Source organism: Pteropus medius, unplaced genomic scaffold (assembly GCF_902729225.1).
Source record: "Pteropus medius unplaced genomic scaffold, Ma_sr-lr_union100, whole genome shotgun sequence".
Classification (NCBI taxonomy): Eukaryota; Metazoa; Chordata; class Mammalia; order Chiroptera; family Pteropodidae; genus Pteropus; species Pteropus medius.
The window spans coordinates 18072569-18086827 of NW_024349802.1; the positions used below are offsets into that span (position 1 = coordinate 18072569).

The following is a 14259-nucleotide window of genomic DNA, read 5'->3' on the forward strand; positions in this document are numbered from 1 at the left end:
CACCCGATTTCTGTTGTTTATGGTGAAGGGCTTTGCTGAGCAGGGGAAACACAGCTGTCAGCCAGAGGCCCGGCACAGCACCTGCAGGGAGGGACCAGACGGGGGGCTGCCAGACTCGCTGGGGTCCTCTCTTTGCCTACCAAATTCAATCATACCGGCATTCAAGGTCCTGCATCTTGACTTTCCTAAGTAGGGATGACAGCTTGCCATAGATCATCCCCTGAACCCACTTCAGACACAGGGAAACTGAGGTCAGTGAGGGGAGGGGGCCACCCAGCTAGATAATAATTGCTAACATCGAGAACTTACTATGTGTCAGGCAGTGAGGTGAGAGCGTGACCAACATTTCCCAACAACCCTGTGATGTGGTAACTCATGTTGCTGCTACCTTACAGATGGGGAAACTGAGGCTTAGAGAAGGTTCAATTACACGCCCAAGGTCAAGGAACTACTAACTGGAGGAATTCGGGTTTGAACCCAGGCCTTCTGACTCTAAAGCTCACTTTTTTTTCCCATTGTGTTTTATTTACTTAAATTAATTCTTTTCTGAAAGGAAACTTGTTATTACTACTATTAATAAAAAGCCCATATTGAGCAAAGGTAAAAATAAATGCAACGAAAACCAAACAACATTACTAAAGTCTAACTAAATACTGTTGCCCTTCAAAGACCTGAGCCTGTGAAGTGTTCTTGCTTGCTCAAAAAGAGAAATTAACACATGTTGGAAAAGTATCAAAGATTCACTTATACTGAACTGAGGCTTTCTCCTTGGAAGAATCTGAAAGCTAAAATGAGATTGAAAGGGAACTCGGTTTTTCGTTGTATGCTTCTCTGTCATGTAATGCGGCTCAGCTATGCAGCCCTCGTTAGTGCTGTCGGCCAAGCGTTTCGGTGTTTTGCCTCCTGTGCCCGAGGAGGGATGATGACACCACCTGATGATCCCTTTGTGGTTGACAGGGGCCACATGACCAGATCTGGTTCTGAACTGTACCTTATCATGGGCTGGAGCATTTAATCGCTGGTGTGAGACCCTCCAACAGTTTTCCAGAGAGCGGCTTCCTCCTAGCCTGGGTCCCAGAGTAAGGACAGTGCAGAGGAGACAGCGGCCCCAACGGAGCCATGGGGAATATGTGACATGAGCAAGAAATAAGCCTTGATGTAATAAGCCATTAAGACTTTTAGGTTGTTTATTTAGGTTGTTTACATCCTAACTATTCCAACTAATCCCGTATGCCATCCAGAATCATACTGAAGATACAGCTCCGTCTTCAGAGCCCATAGCCTTAATTACTGGGCTGTGCTGACACTGGCCAAGCCCAAGCCTTCTTGTCTCTTACCTTTACCAAGTCTCCTTCCCTGAGTTCTTTATCTTGGAAAATTAATTATCTTCCCAAAGTACCCCCTCCTGGGATTTGCTTATGCATTTCCCTCTTCCAAGAATGATACACATTTCCATCTCTGCCCCCGACCAGTGCCGTGGTGAAGAGACAGCTGCCTGCGTTTGGATCTGAGCTCTGTTTTATGAGCTGTGTGATCTTAGGCTGTTCACTTTGCCCCTCTGAGAATCAGTTTTTTCATCTATAAAATGGAGACAGCACTAGGATTATTAAATGGAATACTAAAATGGATACAGCACGGAGCCGTTGTGAGGACTCAATGTGTTAATATCTGTAAGGCACATAGAACAATGTAAGATGTGTATAAGCATTAAACTATCAGAATTATCCCTGCTTGCTGAAATCCTGTGTTGGCCTTGCCTCTGGCCTATGCACTGAAGGCCTGGGACCCTCCCCCTTATTTCTGAGGGTCACTTTTGATATAGGTAGAAAGACTGGATACCTAGTATATTAGTTTGCCAGGGCTGCCAGAACAAAGTATCACAAATTGGGTTGTTTAAAATAACAGAAATGTATTCTCTCACAGTTCTGGAATCTAGACGTCCAAAATCAAGGTGTTGGTAGGGCCATGCTCCCTCTAAGACTCTGGGTAAAATCCTTCTTTACATCTTCCTGGCTCCTAGTGGTGGCCGTCAATCCTTGGCATTCCGTGGCTTACAGAGGCATCACTCCAATATCTGCCTCCATCGTGTCACATGACATTCTCCTTATGTGCCTGTGTCGTCACATGGTGTTCTCTGTGTGTGTCTCTTCTCTTCTTATAAGGATACTAGTCATACTGGATTAGCCCCCCACCTCAACCCACTGTGACCTCATTTTATCTTGATTTCATCTGCAAGGCTCTATTTCCAAATAAGGTCACATCCACAGGAACTGGGGTCAGGACTTCAACAGATCTTTTGAGGGACACAGTTCAACCCAAAACACCAGGAGTCAGGAAGTATGGCCCCTTGACCTCTGGCTTTACCCATGGGGACCATGGACGCTGAGAGAGAGAAGGGGATCGGGAAGGTCTGGCCTGGGTACCAGGACACCTGGACCCTAGGACACCCGGCCCCTGCCTTCAGCTCCCAGCGTGACCTTGGGTACTCCCCTTTTCTCTAGGCCTTATTCTTCTTCATGGTAAGATGAGAAAAAGAGCCCCCACCCCTAACCAGGTTCTCGTGAGACCCAAATGAGGCAGGGGATGCGAAGGGGCTTTGCAGCCTGAAAACCTGTGCACGGATGTGAAGACTTGCCCTCAGGCCTTGGCATCTCTCTCGTGCCTCTCACGTGAGCTGGACAGAGAGTTACTGCAACAGTAGTTTCTCTACCAACCCTGCTGATTAGACACGCCGAGGCTGGGCCCTCAGCCCCCTACCCTCTCCATCCCGGGGTCCTCTCTGTGAAGCCATCCTTTCTCCTGGCTTCCTTAGCTCAGCTACTTGGCTCTGCAAGTCTCAGTTTCTTTCTCTGTAAAGTTGGAAGAGTGGTGGCTACTCTGCAGGGTTATTGCAAAGCAGTTAAGTAAGTACCGTGCCTGACACACGGTAAACACGAATAAATGTTCATCGATATTGATTTGATCATCACCATAGTGAATAACGATACACCAAACAGTGTATTGTGACCACCGCATCTCCCCTTAGCCTGTGGGCCCACATTCACAAATTCATTCATTAAGTACCCTATTCAGTGCCTGGCCAGGCTTCGAAGAGGAAGGACCTAGTTCTCTTAAAAATCCTGCTGCTCAGGCTTGCTGTGTGCTTGGGCCCTCTCTCTCTGGTCCTTGGATTTCTCGTCTGCACAATGGAGCATTAGGCTGGGCAATCTCTGAGAGGCCCTGTAGACTTTCCTGTTAAGGATTCCAGCCTGCAGTGGTCCTTTAGGATGCTCTGGCCCTAGACCAGGAATGACAGAGGATAGGCATAGTGGCAGGAATGCAGACGAAGGCCGGGACTCCTGGTTTTGCTCCTGCTCTGCCACCGACATGCCTGGGCACTTTCTTCTACTCTTTGGGGCTTTTTCCTCCTTCATCACAGAAGAGGCAGGCCAACGTCTAAGCCCTTCCAGTCTGCTTTTCTATAGTTCAACAAACAACTCCCTCTGGAACACGCCAAGGGTGCCCTCCCCACATCCACGTGGTGCACTTCCTCATTTCACTCAGGTCTTTGGCATTCACCAAAGCCTTCTCTTTCCACCGTGCCTAAAACCACATGCATATACCCAGCCATGACACTGTTTTTCCCTAAAACATTTATCATTACCTGATATCAGACTACACATTTATCTGTAGCTTGCTTCTTCCCAGGCTCCCCCACTAGAATATAAGCCCTATAATGGCAAAGATTGTCTCTGTCTTGTTCAACACAGCACTCCCATGCCTAACATAGGACAGGGCACGTAGTAGGTGCTTGATATATAATAGAAGAAAGAGAAGGAAGGAGAGAAGAGGTAGGGAAGGAAGAATAGAAGGAAGGAAGGAAGAATAGAAGGAAGGAAGGAAGAATAGAAAGAAAAAGAAAAGGAAGGAAAAAAGGAAGAAAAGAAGAAAAGGAAGAAGAAGGAAGAAGGAAGAAGGAAAAGGAAAAAGAAGGAAGGAAAAGGAAGGAAAAAGAAGAAGAAAAAAAAAAAGAGGAAGAAAAAATGTTATCTACATCCATGAATTTAGCCTGAGATCACCTAAAATCCTTTTCTTTCTCACCATTGCTAAGCTATATCTTTTTAGCTTGTATTCATCTGTTTAACCAATGTTTCCTGCCAGCTAGCTCTGTCCCAGGCATGGAGCTGAGCCCAGGGGAGAGGGAGGTGAACCGGATGCCCCGACCATCTCCTTCTGGATCTGACATCTTCTGAGGAAGAGACAAGTTATCATTTAACTCAAACAATAAACTAGGCTTGCAGTCGGTGCAGTGAAGAATAGGGCACGATGCAACTGTGGGATTGAGGACAGGCTGGGGATGGGGAGGAGTTAGGGGAAGGCTTCTCAGAGGAAGTGACAGGGGACCTGGGGGTCGGTCAGGGGATGGGTGGGGGGAGGCTGGATGGAAGAGGACAGGGCCCAGGTGTCCCTATCTGGGCCTCCTGTGCCTGTCTCCCTGAGCACACGCTCTCCCTAGCTGCCTAGTTGGACACCCTACTCCAACCAACCAGGTCTTCTCTTCACTGCACACCGAGGTGGCCAGCTCCTTTCTCTCTGAGCTGTCCCGTGGACTTCTGGCTGCCTGACCCCCCACACGGAGCACTCCCCGCTCTCCCCTTTGACACACACTGGGGTCAGGCTCTCGACCCCCTCCCTCACCTCTGCTCTGCTGCAGCGTCCAGACCAGGCGCCTTTCTCTTCAGCTTTACCTCTGGGGTGCCGTTCCTCAGACTCCTTCCATGCTTTTCTTGCCTTACTCATCTTTTGCCTTCCCTGAGGCTCAGGTGCAACCCCACGTTTCTCCCCGGAGTCAGGACCTGGCCAACCCCAGGTGATATTGGAGGACATCCAAAGAGGCCATTTTCAAGCAGGCTCCACATAATGGTGATGATGATGACGATGATGACGATAAGTGCTTCCCACATCACACCCTTTGCAAACATCATCTCATTACATCCTCTTGTTAGTCCCGTCCTACAGATGAAGATCTATAACGCTTGCCTTAGTAAGTGGTTAAGCAGGGGCTCCGAGGCAGGGCCCCAGCACCAAAGCCCTCTGTGCCACCTCTCTCTCCACGCCTGCCGGAAGAGCAGGCCATCTGCTCTACACTCCTGTGGCAGGGCTCGCGAGGGGCCACCAAGTGAGCCAAGGGCCGACTCTTTTCCCAGGGAGTCCAGCTGTTTCCTGTAATGAGAGAGTGGGATGGGGTCGGGAGGCGTCAGAATCATAGAACTTTTCAAGTTCAGACAAAACCTCAGCGAAGGGAATTAGATAGCCATCCTGCCCACCGGACATGTTTATATAACAATAATTACAACAGCCAGCATGTATCTAGTGCTTACTCTGTACAGGCATTGTTCTAAGCCATTACACAAGCATTAACTGGCTGGATCCTCACAAAAACTATTATCCCCACTTTACAGATGAGGAAATCGAGGCAAGGAACAGTTACATCCACACAGCTGCAACCGAAGCCAGTAGGCTCCAGAGTCGGGCTCTTAATCTCTACCGATCGTGCATTTCTCAGTCGTTAGCAGCCCTTGTACACAGAATCATCACAGCAACTTGAGACACACTAGGACAAAGAGACTGGTCACCATAGCCCACATCCACCCCCAGCCCTTGTCTTCAACCTCCGGAACGTTTGTCCTCCAGACCAGAGGCCGTTTTTATGGCGATGGGTCCGAATGTCATTTAGAAGAAAAATACAATTTTCTTTTCCACTCAGCGAGCCCATGTTTCTCTCTCCTACTTCCAGCCCCAATGTTTATTTCGGCAAGGGAATGGCCTTTGAAGTCCTCACTTCTTGAAAGCTGAGAGGGAGAGGGAGGCACTGCAAACATTTAAAAGCATGCCCACATTTTGGTTGGAACACAGAATTTTTTTTAAAGATTAATAACAGTTTTTGGAATCCACAGACCCTACTGCTCTTTCAAGGTGAAAAAAAATAACAACCCCTTGAATATCATGGCTGGGCAGGAAGAAGGAAGTGTCAAGGGGTCTCCTTAAGGCAAAACGAGGCAGAGTCCACAGGATCAGCCAGAAATGCTGTTCCAAGAGGAAGTTTGCATAGATCGATAGCAAAGTAAGAACAATGTAGTTTTATCTAGAGTTCCACTCATTCCATGTAAAGGATTGTCTTTCGCTCAGTGGTTATGGCCTTCCTGCTTTGTTTGATGTCGAAAGTCCTTTCTTTAAGGAGATTATGGCTATATTAAACAATAGTCTTTTAAACATGTCTTTAGCAAAAGAAAATAGTTGGCAATCCTATCTCAGTCTCCCAGGTTTTAATTTTTAAAAACTTTTTGGAATGTCCGGTCTATGAAATCCCAGAACTGAGAGTACAGTTGAGGAGAAAGAAAGAGCTAGACAGTTATCACAATCCGGAGTAGAAACAGGGGCTTCGTAAGACACCGCCAAAGTCCCTCAGAGTTTCAGGGGAGGTCTCTCCAGGTACGGATCCTGGGGAAGGCTTCTTGGAAGAAGGGGTGCTGACCTAGGCAAGAAAGACAGGGACCATCGCGCACCCAGGGCCAAAGGACTACTCTAGGGAGAGGGCAGGAAATGAGCAAAACCGCGGTGGGGGGAGAAGCAAAACCACTCTGAGGGTCACCCGCGTGCCCTCAGGCTCAACAAGAAGCCTATCTCATTAATTTCTCATGACAACTCTGCGAGGAACATACTCCAACCTTCCCCTTCTCACATCTCTTGCAGGCCCAGCGAAAGGTGGCAATAGGCGATCCCTGGTTCAAACATTGTTAAGAATTTAAAAATGGTGACCACAAAACATCAACCTCCCCTAAGTGCAGGGCCCTGTGCAACTGCCCAAGTCACACATCCATGACACCAGCCCTGCCACCTGGCCGCAAAGTGCAGCCTTTTCTTTTATACGACACTGCTTTCCATCAGATGGTGGACCGAAGTTAAACAGAGAAAGCAGAACCAAATTCCACAACATACTGGACGGTTCATCGGGGGCTGTGTTTGGGGTGAGACTATAGGTGGTTTTTTTAAATAGAAAAGAAGTGGGTGACTTGCTTTATTGCGTTTTGGTAATTTTACCTGCACAACAGGAAAGAACCATGGTGTTTCCTGGCCATTTTCTGAGCTTTCCTTTCAGGGCCCCTTGGTTCCTCTTTGTCATTTCCTCCGAGTCTGGAGCCCAACCCAACCCCACCTTGGGACCCCCCTGGCCTGGCTCTGGCCTATGGCTAATTTTCAGGACCAGAGTGTGTGTGATAAAGCGGAGCATGTGGACCAGCGGAGAGACCACGGGCCTGGGAGAGAAACTAGGTCTACTTCCTGCTGTGCCATGAATATGCTGTGTGGCCTTGGGCAAACCCCTTTCCCTCTTTGGGCTCGAAGTTACAGTAGGGCCCTTGCATGCAGAGTGGGCTACAGCTCACTGGCTACAATGGTCAAGGAGGCAACCCCACCCACCAAGGTCCTTCCTTGTGTTTCCTCCTTTTCTGCCGAGAGCAGGGAGGGAGCGAGCAGGACAGCCTGGGGAGAGGCCGTGTGGTATAGTGGGAAGCGCGTTGGGCCTGCCATCAGGAATTCTAAGTTGGAGATTCTCTAGGTGGACAGTATCTGCCTGCCTTGGGACCTCTGTCCTGTCTCCTCCGAACTCTTCATGCCTTCCAACTGCGCCAAGAATGAACCCCAAACTCCTTACCGTGGCCCTACACGATCCATCTCACCGGCCTCATCTGCTCCCCTCTCTGCCTCTTGCTCATGGCCCTCCTGCCACACTAGCCCCTGCCTTCCCTCCAAGCCCGTTTGCCTCAGGGCCTTTGTACTGGCTGTTCCTTCTGCCTGGAACTCTCTTCTCTAGACCTTCACATTGCTGGCTCCTTCTTGAGTTTGGAGCCCCAGCTGAAATGCCACTCTTCAGGGCAGTTTCCCCAACCACCTAGCCCCATGCCATGTCAGCATCTTCACAGCCCTCATCATCATCCGAACATTTCCTATACATTTGTTCTCATGTTTATTGTCTGTGTGTGCCCCACCCCCCTCCACCTCCCTCTCTGTGACAATCAGCGTCCTGACAGTAGGGACCTTCTCTCTGGTTCCCCACTATGCCAGTGCTTAGATATTCAAAAATATTTGGTGAACGAGTGGATGAGTGACCAGAGTGAGCCTCAATTTGCTTATTAACACAACGAGAGGGTAAGTGAAACCCAGTGATTCTGGTCACAGACGTCTTTTCAAATATGATACAATTTAGAGATCCTCTCCCCCAGAAAAGACAGAGAAGCAGCATTTTGCACCCAGTGTGGAGAGGAGGTCCCCACCCCTTCGAAGCCCACCCTAGATTCCCGGATGCTGCTCTGAGGTTTTCAGATTCGAGAATAGAAAATGATGAACATCAAATGGCGGTTCCTTTGGTTGCAAGAGGTGCTCAGGATCGGACGCTCCCCTTCCATGGAGTTTGTATTTGGAGGCAAAACTGTCCCTAACTCTGCAGACCCCTCGGCGGTCTGGCTCTTTCTTCTCGCTCCTGGGTTGGCCTCCCTGGTTCCTCTGGCCCTTTCCCCTCCTCTTCCTGCCATTAGGATCTTAAGACAGAGACTCGGGCCCCCCAGAGACATGGTTCCCCCTCTATAAACACTTTCAACTTCATAAACTCGTAACTGCAGAGATCTGTCCAAACATTCCAGGGCAGTCGTGACTATTGGTGTTGGCTCACAGACCTGAGCCGAGCTGCCAGGGCTTTAATGAGGAAATACTTAACAGCCCCAGCCCAGGGTAACGGGCGAGGGTGGGAGTCCACCGGTGGGTGCCGAGGAGCCGTGAGCTGGCCTCCACGGCATGGTGGACAAGACAGGCTATCGAGCATTTTCTCTGAAAAATGAAATTGACTTAATCCTGTTATCCTTTTCGGGCGTGCGTTGAAGAGGCTGAGATGGGTCGGAGATGGCAGGACAGCTGTCGAGAACGAGAGCTTGGCCAGGACTGAACTTTTGTGTTGAGACTCATGCAGCCAGACAGATGAAAAAGGCGCTTTCTCCCTCCCAGGCCGGGGCATGCTGTCTTTTCCATGATTAATGTGGAGAGAATGGCTTAGACGTTTTTGAGGGCCGGCTGCGAGGAGAAGTGGTCCTTTTTTTCCTCCTCCTCAGGCGCCTGTCTGGAGCATAGTGGGCCAGGAAGGGCCAGTCATGTAGGTGGGGGCTGCCGCTGGGCCACCTGGAACTTACATAGGAATCCACATCACTGAACACCTAGGGCCCCTGGCACCCGGGAGGTGGACTGCGGGCCACCTCAGGAAAAGGGGGTTGCTGCAGCCCCAGCCAGGCCGTGGTACTTCCCGTGGTATTTCCCTTCCCACAAGCCACATGAAACAGTCCTTGGGGGAGAGGGAGCGAGAACACACTTCAGAAGTGGGTGTGAAAATTTGAGCCTGGCGGAGAGGTGCTGTCCATGAGAAGGGGGCCACTTATGGCCTTGAATCTCCTGGAGATGGAGTCTGAAGGAGTTCTCTTAGGTCTGGTCATCAGGAGAAAGTGTCCCTTGGCTGTGGTTGGAGGAAACTCCACCCCTGCCAGAGGCCACTTCTCCCTGCCGTGTGAAGAAGGTCTGGGGTCACATTTTGCGTCTGTAGCTACGTGGGCAATTCTAAAAGCTGGGTACCCAGAGGTACCGCATCAGAGCAGCATAGCAGACTTTTGCACATGGTCCAGCCTGTCACCATAACCCGGAGCCCAGTTCTCAGGGCAGTTGGCCCTGGTCCAGGGAGAGCCCATCAATTCCAGGTACAGGGAGACATGTAGGTCACTCTTGAAGAAGCCGGGAGATTGGGGTCTTTCCCAACAGGGCGGTGGATGTCTTCTACCCATCACATCAACAGCTCTCAATACCTTGCGTTGCCTAATGTTCATCCCCACTGAGACTCTCCAAGATGCCCATGGGATGGAGCCCGACTCTCTTTACAGATAAGACCCAGGAATCATGCTTATGGGAATTATGGGGGTCAGGAAAAGCATTGGTTAAGTTCCTGACTATTGGATGGAACAAGAAACTGAGGCCCCAGAATAAAGCTGAGTTAGAATGCTAAAATAGATTCTCCCCTGCAGACTTTCTGGCAACATGCTAGTTTTGCAGGTGGGGACTCTACAGCCTTCCCTTCCTCTGCTCCCATCTCTGGAGGGGGCCAACAGGCTGTCCCTCTGTAGATGTTCCCACAGCTTCCAGCAGAGGCTGGGCCTGGGCCAGAGGAGCCTCAAGGACCTTGTCATAGCGAGGCGGGCCAGAGAGCAACAGATACAGGGACAGGAGTCAAGAAAGCTTATTTCAGTCCCAGTTCTCTGCTAGAAAACCCAGCAGCTTGGGGGCGGCGGGGGACTTTTACAAATATCCCTCATATTTGAAGAACACATTAGGTTTTACAAGGCTCTCTCACATATGTTATTTCATTCTATCCTTAATCTCTTGGGGCCTCAGTTTCCCCATGTCAAAATGAGGGAATTGAACCAACAGATGGCTTCAAGGCTTTCTTTCTCACGTGCTAATATTTTCTGAGAGACTATGTGTTATAGTACCTCATATATTACATTGTTCGTTTTAGGAGTTATGGTACTAAGATTCTGCGTTCTGGGATTCTAGAACCCTGGGCTTCTAAAATGCAATGGTCTCTGATTCTGAGAATATGTGACTTTTTTGTTCCACAGTTCCAGCCGTAACTGGACCACCTTTACCGCCTAGGCTATGTCTGCATACCACCTGTATTATTATTATTCATTTAGTATTTTTCTTTAAATAGACTCTTTTTAACTTAAATAAATGTCTTTAAAATGGAAACTTTATATCACTACGGCAAATGGAAAACCGGTCTCACCTGCCATAAATAGGAGCTAAAAGTAAAAATAAATACAATAAAAACAATGTTATTAAATTCTAACTAGATACTGTTGCCTGCCAAAGGCTCCGAGCCCAAGGCTTGCTTTTAAAAAAAACTTCTTTTTTTAACACACACACACACACACACACACACGCACACACACACATCTAATATCACACATAATGCTAGCGGCTTTAGAGAGGTATTAAAGACATGCAAGCACCAAATTAAAACGGTATAATGAGAAGGACTGAAAATATAACTGAACTTTTCATCTCTTTCTCATTAAGTGATTCCATGTTCAGTGCCATCTCTGGATACCACCTGCGTTCATCAGAGGAGTGTGTCCTTCACTGTGCAGGTCACCTCACTCTGCTACGTGGGTAAAGGAACCTGGAACTCTTGCCTCCCAGCCATACACACGTATCATCCAGAGACAATTGTCTACACTTTGTCCAGTTGGTTTCTTCTCTTCTGAGCTTTGCACCAGGTTCTCTTTGCCTTATTGCAAAAGAAAGCTCTCAGACTCAGGCCTGGGGCTTCCCTCTGCTCCTGTGCCTCTGGCTAAGAAGGGAGAGATTAGAACCCCTTGAAGCGTGCCTCTCGGAGACTGTGGTCTTGGAGTCACTGACAGGACTCAGCCAGGCAGAAATGCACTTGCTTCAGCGCAGGTCCAGTGACAGCCGGGCCTGCGGGTACTGCCTGCGGGACAAAGAGAGCTTGCACAGCCCTGGTAATGCTGCACCCCTAGAGTCAAAAAGCGTAGAGGCCTGCGGGAAGAGCATTGCATGATCTAGCACAAGGCTGGAGGTTCAAGGCTGTGCTCACCCTCCTTGGGGCTGGCCGCAGAGCTAAACGGCATCAGGACAGGCCCTGACCCGTGGGAAAGAGGACCTGAGTCCTAATCCCACTCACTGCCAGCCCACTGTGGGACCTTGAGCAAATCCCTTCTCCTCTGTGGAGCCCCCTCCAAACTGTAAAATCAGGATGGATATACTGGCTCTATCATGTCTGATTGCTTGCTCGTGTACAACTCTATCTTCAGCACATGTTCACACTCAAATAAATGGCTATTCCTATTATTGTTATAACAGTAATAATTGTCATTTGATCCTCATGATTATTTGAGAAAGGGTGACATCAGCAGCAATTTTTTCATTGACAGTCGGTACACATAAATATTTTGGTACACAGGACTTCATAAATTTGAAAACAATTCATCTGTTCTGTCCTATCAGGCCCCTTGGTGCCTGAGGGCAACATCAGTCCCTGGCCTGGGCTTAGTTTCTATTTATCCTTTTATTTATTTTTTTTTTTATTTATGCTTACAGCACTTGATCTTCCTAGGTGGTCTCCCATCCAAGTACTAACCAGGCCCGACCCTGCTTAGCTTCCGAGATCAGACATGGGGCTTGTTCAGGGTGGCATGGCCGTAGACCGTGGACCATGGCTCCACTGGGGAGCGAACCCAGGACCTTCTGTGTGTAAAGCAGATGTGCTAACCACCACACTATGGAACCACGTCCTGGGCTTAGTTTCTAGAGCTGGCCACGTGGCAGCTTCTCTGTGGCAGTGATCTCAGCTTCACTTCCCTGGTAGCTTCTCTTTTTGTCTGACTCCAGAGCAATATAGGAAAAGCCAGGCCAGCCTGTCTCCCTGCTCCCTTCTCCCCATGGGCATTCTTGCTTTCTTCTTCTCCTGGACCGTCTCCATTTCTCCCCCTTGTTTGATCCAGCCCTCAGGACCAACCTCTGAGACCCAAGTAATGGTCCTGGCTGGACCCCCAATTCTCTGGTTGTTTTAGGTAGTTCCGTCATGGCAGCTCTGGGACTCAGTTTCCCCATATGAAATAAAACCTTGAACTGTATCACCTCTAAGTTCCTTGCAGTTGCGACACTGGGAATGGCAGGTGCACTAGTGTCCACTACAAAAGGAAGTGATCCTAGCTACTTGGACTCCCTTGGCTCAATGAACACCTGTCAGACCCGCAGTCGGGAGAGTGGGGCAATCTGTTCTATGGCCTGTGAAGGTGTATAGCCCTCCATTCATAGACTGTAGGCAACCAGTGGGGAGGGCCATGCCCATATTAACTGACCCTCACGTCCTCAGCCCAACACAGTGCTCAACACATGAAAGTTCCTCGATAAATAATTTTCAAATGAATGTATGTAAGCTGGAACAGCGGTATGCTAAATATTATTGTTAGAAACTGAGATTAGAGTCAACAAAGTCAAGTTAGGGCTCCCTAACCTTAAGTTCCAGAGAGAAAAACCCCCTCGGCCACCTCTGTCTTTTTCTCCAGGCTCAAACTGCTACATCAGCCCAGTCTAGGGGTGTGTGTGTGTGTGTGTGTGTGTGTGTGTGTGTGTGTGTGTGTGAGAGAGAGAGAGAGAGAGGAGAGAGAGAGAGAGAGAGAGAGAGGAGAGGAACGCATGGCATTCCCTGTCATTTAGCTAACTAGAGAAAACTTCAAATCTGCAGGCATCTTTACCCTGCCCAATAATCATTGATTTATTTCCAAATATTTCTTAAGAACATCTGTGTGGCTGAAACCACAGAGAGGGTATGCGGGGCAAGCATGGAATTTAGGCAGGGAGAACATTTGGTTCCTAGCCCCACCTCTGACAGACACTCTTTGTATGACCTTAGGCAAGTCACTCCTCTTTTTAGTGACCTTAGTGTCCTCATCTGGAAAATGGGGAAGTCGGACTTGATAATATCTAAGGATCTTTCATTTCTTATTATCTATGATTGAAGTCTCACCTGTGAGCTACAGATTCCTGGAGAGGGGCAGAGTTTATTTTAAGAGGTCTGGGAAGTTGTTGGTGCATCAAGCATTAACCGTAAACTAAATACATGAAATTACAACTCTTCGTGTGTGTTGGGATAAAGAGGCTATTGCAGTTTGCAAAAGGCTCTCATACTTTAAAAGGCAGAACCTCTGATGTGAATGGCATTGTCTTACGTGAAGCCTACGGTTTTGCAAAGAAGATAGAATCTAAGTAACTTGAATACAAGGAGAGAAATAGATGTGGCTCCTGAAAGCTCAGAGGCAGGAAAACCCGTGATCTTTCAGGGGTCACAGACCCCACTGAAAATTACTGACTCTTCCCCATAAAAATGTACATACGCACCAAACTTCACGTACAATTTCTTGGTGATCACAGGCCGCCTCGTTCATCTCACAAACCTCAGGTTAAAAACTCTTGATTTAGGTAAACCCATAAATAGAAGTCAGCGGAGCCTGCGACAAATCCCTCACTTGAATTCTTGAACAAGAGCACCACACAAATTATAAGGAGAGACTAGAGACACACGGGGTCAGTGGCCTAGGAACCTGGGGGGCCTTGACCAGAGAGAGAAGCGGGGATGGGGAAGCTTGGGTGAAATAAACCATGAGC

General features: G+C 48.7%; 1 pseudogene; it reads right to left on the reverse strand.

The window, feature by feature from the left end:
* Nucleotides 1-12180: 12180 nt before the first annotated feature.
* Nucleotides 12181-12296, reverse strand: LOC120581851 (uncharacterized; annotated as a pseudogene).
* Between the last annotated feature and the right edge of the window lie 1963 nt (nt 12297-14259).